We start from the raw sequence: 8,496 nt of genomic DNA on the forward strand, positions 1-8,496 counted from the left end.
TTTGTACTTCCTCTAGATGAGCCTTCTCTTCAGCTTCTCTGCGAGCTCTCTCTTCTGCCTCTCTGGCCAGACGGTTCTGCAACCTCTCCAGCTTCTCTGAAGTCGTTTCAGACTTTTTCAAAGAGGCCTTTTAGCTTAAAAGCCTCAGATGCCATCCATTTGATCACTCTATTATAGTGAATCCTCATTGCAGAGGGATCATCACTGATTCTAGAGTTTTCAGATAGTGTGATCTGATCTTCTCCGCTGAAGACTCAACAAATAAGGTTACTATTTCTTCCAGGGTGGCAAAGGTGGTTTCTGGTTCAGAGGTGGGAGATGTAGGTGTTGGTGGTGTGGGGATGGTTTCAGTGGGAGGTTTAGATTGATGGGTAATGAGGTTTTGAGAGAGGGCTTCCGTGTGAGGTTTAGAGGGTGGTGTTGATGGTTGGTCAGATGGTGAAGGAATGTTGGTTTTTGGCTCTGAAGGTGGGTTTTGAGTTGAGAGGGCGCGAGCCTGGAGTTGAGCGAGAGTGGGGGATTAAGGATCAGGTTGGTCAGATTCAGAAGATATGGTGTAGTAAGGTGGAGATGAGGGAGTGGAAGAGGGTGGCGATATTGGTTCATTGAATAATTCGGCTTCAAATATAGGTAGAGTTGTGGTGGAGAGGTTGAATTTTTGAAGGGGAGGTGATGATGGGTTAGATGTGGAAGTTTTAGAAGGATTTGTGGTGGAGGTTACGGGTTCAGAGTGTGTGTAAATAGGGTAAGGTTGAGGTAAGGAAGAAGAAAATTGCCTTAGATGTAAAGAGGAGAGTTAGAAGGTAGAGACTTACTTGGAGAGGAAGAGGAGACCAGAGGCACAGGTGGTCTGGATACAGAAGTTTCCCCCAGCTTATGAGCTTTCTTTTTTGACTTTCTTTCAGATGGCTCTCGCATCCTCTTCATGAAATTTGGTGGATGTTCAGGTAGCCAATCCATTGAGAAGTCAGAGATGTCTACCCCTTGATTTGCTAAGTCCAGCAGATAGTGAGCGATAACCTCTAAGGGATCTATATTGGTGAAGAGATAGAGTCAATTTGGTATCTTCCTCTGATCCTTCAGAGCTTCCCAGGAGGTGTCCAGAGAAGGCTTGACCAGAACTCTCTCTATGATTCCCACGCTTTTCATATTTCTTGAATTCAAAGGCCTTCCAGTGTCAACCGTTACATCCTCCATCAAATTGTGGCGAATCAGATAATCCACCAAGCCACTCTCTATCAGAACATCTGAAATCATCCTTCCCAAGGGAATGTATGCTATGGGCTTCATGTTGTTCCTGGTATCACTGACAGAGTCCCTCAGATATTTGAACAACAGAGCTGGCAGATTCAGCTTGAGCCTTTTGTGTAGGCAGTAGAGGATGCATTTTTGGTCAGTGTTGATGTAGTCTGAAGAGGTTGATGTTGGGCGATGATGAATAGCCCCCGGAATGATCTTCAGCCAGACCCTCGGATTCTGGTGAAGTTCCTTGTTCTTGGATGATTTTCCCTCAATGTTCTGTTTGAAGATTGTTGAGATAATCTCCTGGGACATGTATTTTGCCCTAGGGTTGATATTATAAATTCTTCTTCCACCTAACTTCTCCATATTTAGAAGGTTGGCTATGGATTTCTGAATGATAACCATCTTCACCCCCAGAACATAAGAGACAATGTAGTGATCGTCTGAATCTGCAAATCTCCATAATTCCTTGACCAGATAGGTGTAGATTGGACCATAGAGTCTTTGAAAAGATTTTTCCCACCTTTGCTTTCTTAATTCTTTAGTGAGGTCAATCTTGTTTCTCTTCATATTTTCAAAATCTACCAGCTATTCACAGAGAAATTATAGCTTGTTGAATGGAGTTGCAAGATGAATGTGAGGTGGGTGATCCCAGATATGAGGTTCCTTGTAGATAGGAGTAGAGATTGAAGCAGTTACAATAGTTGCTTGCTGGGAAGAGGTTGAATGTTGTTCTGTTGATTTCATTTGTTGAGAAAGGTTGTATACTGATTATTATTGAGAATCCATGAAGAAGATGAACATTGCTTGAAGAATGCTTGAAGATGGTTGAAGGTTGAGAGAGAGAGAGAACAAGGGTTTGTGTAGGATGTGAGTGAAAAGTGTGAATGTGAAAATTGTGGCAAGTATAAGTACATAAGGTTAGCATGCAAAACGACACCGTTTCAAGGGAATATCAAACAATAATTAAATGGTGACACATAAATTTGAGTTGACACGCTAAGGGGGAAAATTAATTACAGCTAATGATGGATGTCTAATCCCACATATTAGCACACTGCTCGAGGAAATCTCAAAGGTTTGTCTCTTGAGTTCTGTGCTAGAGAATTGTCTAGAAGATCCAAAGTCAGACGCAAGAGAGGCCACATGTTGATCTATCTGATCTTCAGGAATACTAATATATTGGGTCCTGAGGATTTCTGATTTAGATATCTTCTAACTGGTAGAAATATCAAAGTCAGATTCAGATGCCAGATGTTAAGTTAAAGCCTATTTTTCCATTTCAGAGAAGCACATGTTTGATTCATTCTGGGAAATTTTCCATGTTTAAATGTTTCAGAATAAATGAGAATCTATCTTCAGCAAGGGGTTTTGTGAAGATATCAGCCCGTTGGTGGTTTGTATCTATGAATTTCAAAGAAATTACCCCTTTCTAAACATAGTCTCTGATAAAATAATGTTTTCTTTCTATGTGCTTTGCTCTGCAATGTAGAATAGGGTTCTTACTTAAGCATATGGCCGTAGTATTGTCACAAAAGATAGGAACGTTACTCTCATATATCTGAAGATCTTCTAGTTGATTCTTCATCCGAAGCATCTGAGTAGTGCATAATGAGGCTGAGATATATTCTGCTTCTGCAGTAGAGAGTGCAATAGTTGACTGTCTTTGACTATAACCTTGTGCTATCGGTCGTGCTTTGTTTCTGACCATTTCTCCTTTTTCATTTAGTTTGTTTTTGAACACCCATTTTGTTCCAATAATGTGGGTTCCTTTTGGCCTTGGTACCAGATCCCATACATCGTTCTTTGCAAATTGATCAAGTTCTTCTTCCATTCCAAAATCCAGTAATTGTTTTGAAATGCCTCATCACAGGATGTAGGCTCTATCAGAGACACTAATCCCAAAGGGGTTTCCTCAGATACTTTGAATGTAGACCTTGTTCTGACAGGTTCATCCTTGTTTCCCATAATTAATTCTTCAGAGATAGTTGGACGATTTCTTGATCTTTTTTGTACAATTGGGATTTCAGTTGTTTCTGGGTTTTGCTTTTTAGCTTCCTCAGATTCTTTAGTCTTTTCGTCAGAACCTGCAAGAGTTATCTCCAAATCTGCAAGTTTTTCAACTAGCTTTGACTTTTCAGAGTCAAGCTTATCACCAAATCTGACATGTATTTATTCTTCCACAATTTTAGTTTCTGTATTGTATACTTTGTAGCCCTTGGAGCACTCTGAGTATCCTAACATAATACCTTTTTGTGATTTTGAATCAAACTTGTTCAGATGTTCTTTAGTATTAGAAATAAAACAAGAGCATCTAAAGGGATGAAAGTAAGAAATGTTGGGTTTCCTACCTTATACAGTTCATAAGGAGTCTTCTCCAGAATAGGTCTGACAGAGATTCTATTCTGAATATAGCACGTTGTATTTACTGCTTCAGCCCAAAAGTGCTTAGCCACATTTGTTTCGTTAATCATGGTTCTGGCCATTTCTTGGAGAGTCATATTCTTCCTTTCTGCAACCCCATTTTGTTTTGGAGTTCTAGGACCGGAGAATTCATGGTATATTCCATTTGAATCAAAAAGTTCCTCAAAAAACTTATTTTCGAATTCGCCACCATGATCACTTCTGACTCTGATGATTTTAGAGTCAAATTCGTTTTGCACTTTTGAACAGAAACTAGTGAATATAGAGTGTGACTCATTCTTGTGCTTTATAAATTTTACCCATGTCCAGCAACTATAATCATCAACAATGACTAGTCCATACTTCTTTCCATTGACTGAAGCTGTCTTAACAGGTCCAAACAAGTCAATGTGAAGGAGTTCCATAGGCTTAGAGGTATAAACAACATTTTTCTTTTTAAAAGAAGTTTTTGAAAATTTACCTTTCTGGCATGCCTCACACAGAGCATCTGAAGAGAACTTCAGTTTAGGTAACCCTCTGACTAACTCGAGTTTATTTAGCTGAGAAATCCTTCTCATACTAATGTGACGCAATCGTCTATGCCATAGCCATTTCTCTTCATTTACAGACATTAAACATTTAACATTTTGATCTTTTAGATCTGAAAGATTAATTTTGTAAATTTTGTTTTTCCTCTTGCCAGTGAAAAGAACTGTTCCATTGTTCTGATTAATTGCTTTGCAAGTTTTTTGATTGAAGATTATATCATAACCGTTATCACTTAATTGACTTATGGATAACAGGTTATGCATTAATCCTTCTACGTAAAGTACATCAGAGATAGAGGGAAGAGATCCATTACCAATTGTTCCGGAGCCTATGATTCTTCCTTTCTGATTTCCTCTTAAGCCTATGAAGCCAACATCTTTAAGTTCTAGGCTTTGGAACATATGCTTTCTTCCCGTCATGTGTCACGAGCATCTAGAGTCCAAGTACCACGATTGGTGTCTTAATACTGCTGCATAGCATATCTGCAACATAAACTATTTTATCCTTTGGTACCCAGAATCTTTTGGGTCCTTTGTGAATAGTTTTCCCAGAGTTTCTTGAAACTTTGGGTTTTCTGGCATTAGTAAAATTTTGCATTTGTGCATGTGTGTAGTGATAAGAAAAAGGGGATTTAGGTTTATCATCTACAAAAGGTATTTGCCCGTCTTCATCAGAGTCATATCCTATTCCTCTTTTCTTATTCTGACTGACTACATAAATCATAGAAGCCATTATGCTTCTTTCTAGCCCATTTTTCAGAAACTTTTGAAATGCTTTTTCATATTTATATATGATGGTGTTAGAAGTTTGTGGGGCTTGAGATAAAGATTCTTCAAGTTTTAAACATTGTTTAGTTGAAGATTCTTATTCTCTTTCCAGAACTAGAATGTCGTCTTTTAATTCAGAAACTTTCATCTCTAGCTTATCACATTGTTCAATGGTTCCATCCAGGACTTTCTTTAAAGCCTTGAATTTTTGTTGAACTTTCTGATATGAGCTTAGAGATTCAGATAAACAAGATTCAAGGTCAGAACGAGAAAGATCAGAAAATACCTCTTCAGGATCAGATTATCTTTTTGATGAGCTTCCGGATGTGGTAGCCATGAATGCCACATTTTCCTGTTCTTCTTCAGAGTCTGATTTTGAGGAATCAGATTCAGAGTCATCCCGGGTGGCCATTAGTCCCTTCTTAGTTTTAAAGGAAATTTTCTTGAATCCTTCTTTTATGGAGCTGTCTTTCTTGAGCTTTGGGAATTCGTTTCTTTAGTGACCTGGTTCTTTACATTCATAGTGTAACAATCCAATTTTAGTATTTATTTTATTTATGTGGAGTGTTAATTAAGTAATTGGTTGTTCGGTAGTATAATAATCGATTATATTAATTAATTTGGTGTGTTAATTAATTATTTAGTTGATAGGAGGTATCATGAATAATTGAATAATTAATTATATTAATTAACTTGGTGGATATATGGTGTTAGTTTAATTTATTTGAATTAAATAGAGATATTTAAATATTAGGTCTTATTGGGCCTATTAATTAAATTAGAAGTATAATGACTTAAGCCCAAATAGAATACTATAAATAAGAGGTAGGAGAGTGAGAATTAGGATTCATTTGATCATTTGACAACAATAGAGAAAGAGAAAAGGAAAAGTAAGGAGAAGAGGGGAAGAACAAGAGAGGAGCTAGGGTTTCCACAAAATTAAAGAGGTAAGGGGGAAATCCTTAATATTATGGGTTAGTATGATTGGGTCAATGGGTAGATGTATGTTTAGGTTAAAATCCCTAATTTTGTATGGTTGTTTGGAATTGTTAGGTTTTGATGAGTATGCTCGATTGTGAAAACTTGAGTTAGAATCGAGTAGGAACCCTGTAGAGCCTAGTGGACCCATAGGATATGAGAACTCACTAGGATTATTATCTCATCCCATTATTGTTGTTATTTTTCAGGTATTCCTTGCAGGTTGAATCTAAGAGAAGTTGTCTATGGATGTTTCAAGGGACGCAATTATTCTGATCTTCCGTTGTGGAGTTGTGTGCAATGAAGATATTGCACATAGTTCTTAGATTTTTATTGTTTAGGCACTATTGTATAACATGTTCCATTGATGTTTTTAGTCTGGACATGTGTATATATTGATGCCATTAGGCACTTATGTTAGATCAGTACCAATTAATAACACTTGTATGATATTATTCTAGATATATACTATACGGGTTGTTACAGTTGGTATCAAAGCAGGTCGATTCTCGACCTAGCCATGAAACATCATAAGTAAATCTAGTCATGCCTCATATGTGTGTTTAGCCAACATGATTCTTAATATCATTGTATGTAGTATTAGGCCTGATCAACCTAATGCTATGTGCATGGTAGGTAGGATAATGGTTGAGCGACCACGAGGACTCCGAAGTGTGGGTGGAACTTGTGCTTTGAGAGTAGGCTCAAGCCAAGAGTTAGAAAGTAAGGAGAACTGGATAACCCAGTTGAAGTTTCAGAGGAGTTGTGATTTGGGTATTATGAAATTGAAGAGTAGTGTATCGTTCAAGCAATTATATAGTGTTAACGGAGTTGAGAAGTTGAGGAATTCTATCAGATGAGTTTGTCAGAATTTTGAGGAATAAGTGAATTTGCTAGTGGAATAAGATATACCCACTGATATGGAATAAGTATTGTAAGTAATTACGTATGGCGAAGGAGAAAGGATGGTTATGTTGCACATATGTCATAAGGTATGGAAGTGAGGTAGTGTATCAGTGTTTCAGTTTCTAAGGCCACTAAAATATTTTGGAAGAACGAGAGTACTTCATGGAGTATATATTTGGAATGGTACCTTGCAAGTGGTTGGGAACTTGAGAGATAAGGACGTTCAGTTCTGTTGGGAGCCTAAGCTAATGGTAAAGTATAAGGAGAGAATCAAGGACATGGCTATATGTTCCAAGTGAAACAGGTACGAACCAAATGGAGGTTAGAATTTAAATCCAGTACATTAAAACTTAGAAGGGAGATCAAATTCAGGATATCTCGTCAAAGGTTTAGTGTTGGTAAGAAACTGTTATGGAATGTTGAGTTACCTAAGGATCAATTATAAGAGTTTGTGTCGAAGAGAGAATAAGCATTATATAACAACGGAAGCTCTAGTAGGATTGGTTGAAGGAGATTTGTGTTGAAGAAAATAATAAGTATTGGATTTAAGGAATTCTAGTAGAATGGTTTTGTAATTGGAACTGGGGGAATTACCATAGGAAGATAAGTGAACGCGGAGTGTGGAAGCAGTGTGAATGTTGTAATACAATTGTTGTAATGGGGTACATTTTAGATAAAGGTACAATGGGATCATCAAGATTTATTAAGTCTAAGTTATGGGCGTGTAGTTGATGATTGTTCGCATCAAAGATTTCTAGAGTATGTAGTGGAGGGGAGGAAGTTATACCTTGGCATTAATAGAAGTATCTGATAGCAACATTATGGTCACAAGTATGTGTAATGGATTCCTTGTCTTGAGATGGATACAAAGTAACGCATATTTTGTTGAGTAGTGAGTCTTGTATTCTAAGAAGTTGAGTTGATGATAGACAACTAAAGACAAGCCAAGTTGGAGCATGGGGACTAAGTGTAAGATGTGAAATATGTTATGTTGTAAGAGCTTATGGGGAGACAATGAGGATTGTCTGTGGCAAGTCATCTAGACAAGTAACCCCAGTATGATGAAGTGTGTAGTAGGTATTGGGTTAGAAGAAAAATTCCAGTCATAAGTGTGTGGCAATGATAAGGTTCATCTTAAGTGCATTTTATTTGAATTGCAAGAGTAATAATGGCTTATTGGAAGTCCGGTTGTTATTTATCTTCTTGAAGAGTGTTTGGTTGGTTGATCACGGAGTATAAACATTCACACCGTGTTGGAGCTAAGGGTGTCTTAAATGTCATAAGTGTACCGTTGTGGATGTATAAATTAAGGATGGAGTTACAAGTCACCACAAGTCAGATTGGTAGTTTTAAAATTGGGATTTCCGAAGGTGTAGTGCATCGTTGGTCATCTGTAGAGATATCATGGAAGTCAGGCGTTTGGGGAAACCAACCTAGTGAACCATGCTCAAGTTTAAGTAAGTCTTAGAAGTACCAATACTATGATTATGAATAACTATAAGGAACATAGCTGGAAGAGACCTACTAAGTGGTGATCTGGAAGAGATTAGTTAGGTATATTGTATATGTTGGTAAGGTGTGAAGTGGTTGGTCATAGTATGACATTGATTAATTCATTCGGAGTCATAGCCTTAGATGTAGACTCCATGAG

Source organism: Lathyrus oleraceus, chromosome 6, assembly GCF_024323335.1.
Source record: "Lathyrus oleraceus cultivar Zhongwan6 chromosome 6, CAAS_Psat_ZW6_1.0, whole genome shotgun sequence".
Lineage (NCBI taxonomy): Eukaryota > Viridiplantae > Streptophyta > Magnoliopsida > Fabales > Fabaceae > Lathyrus > Lathyrus oleraceus.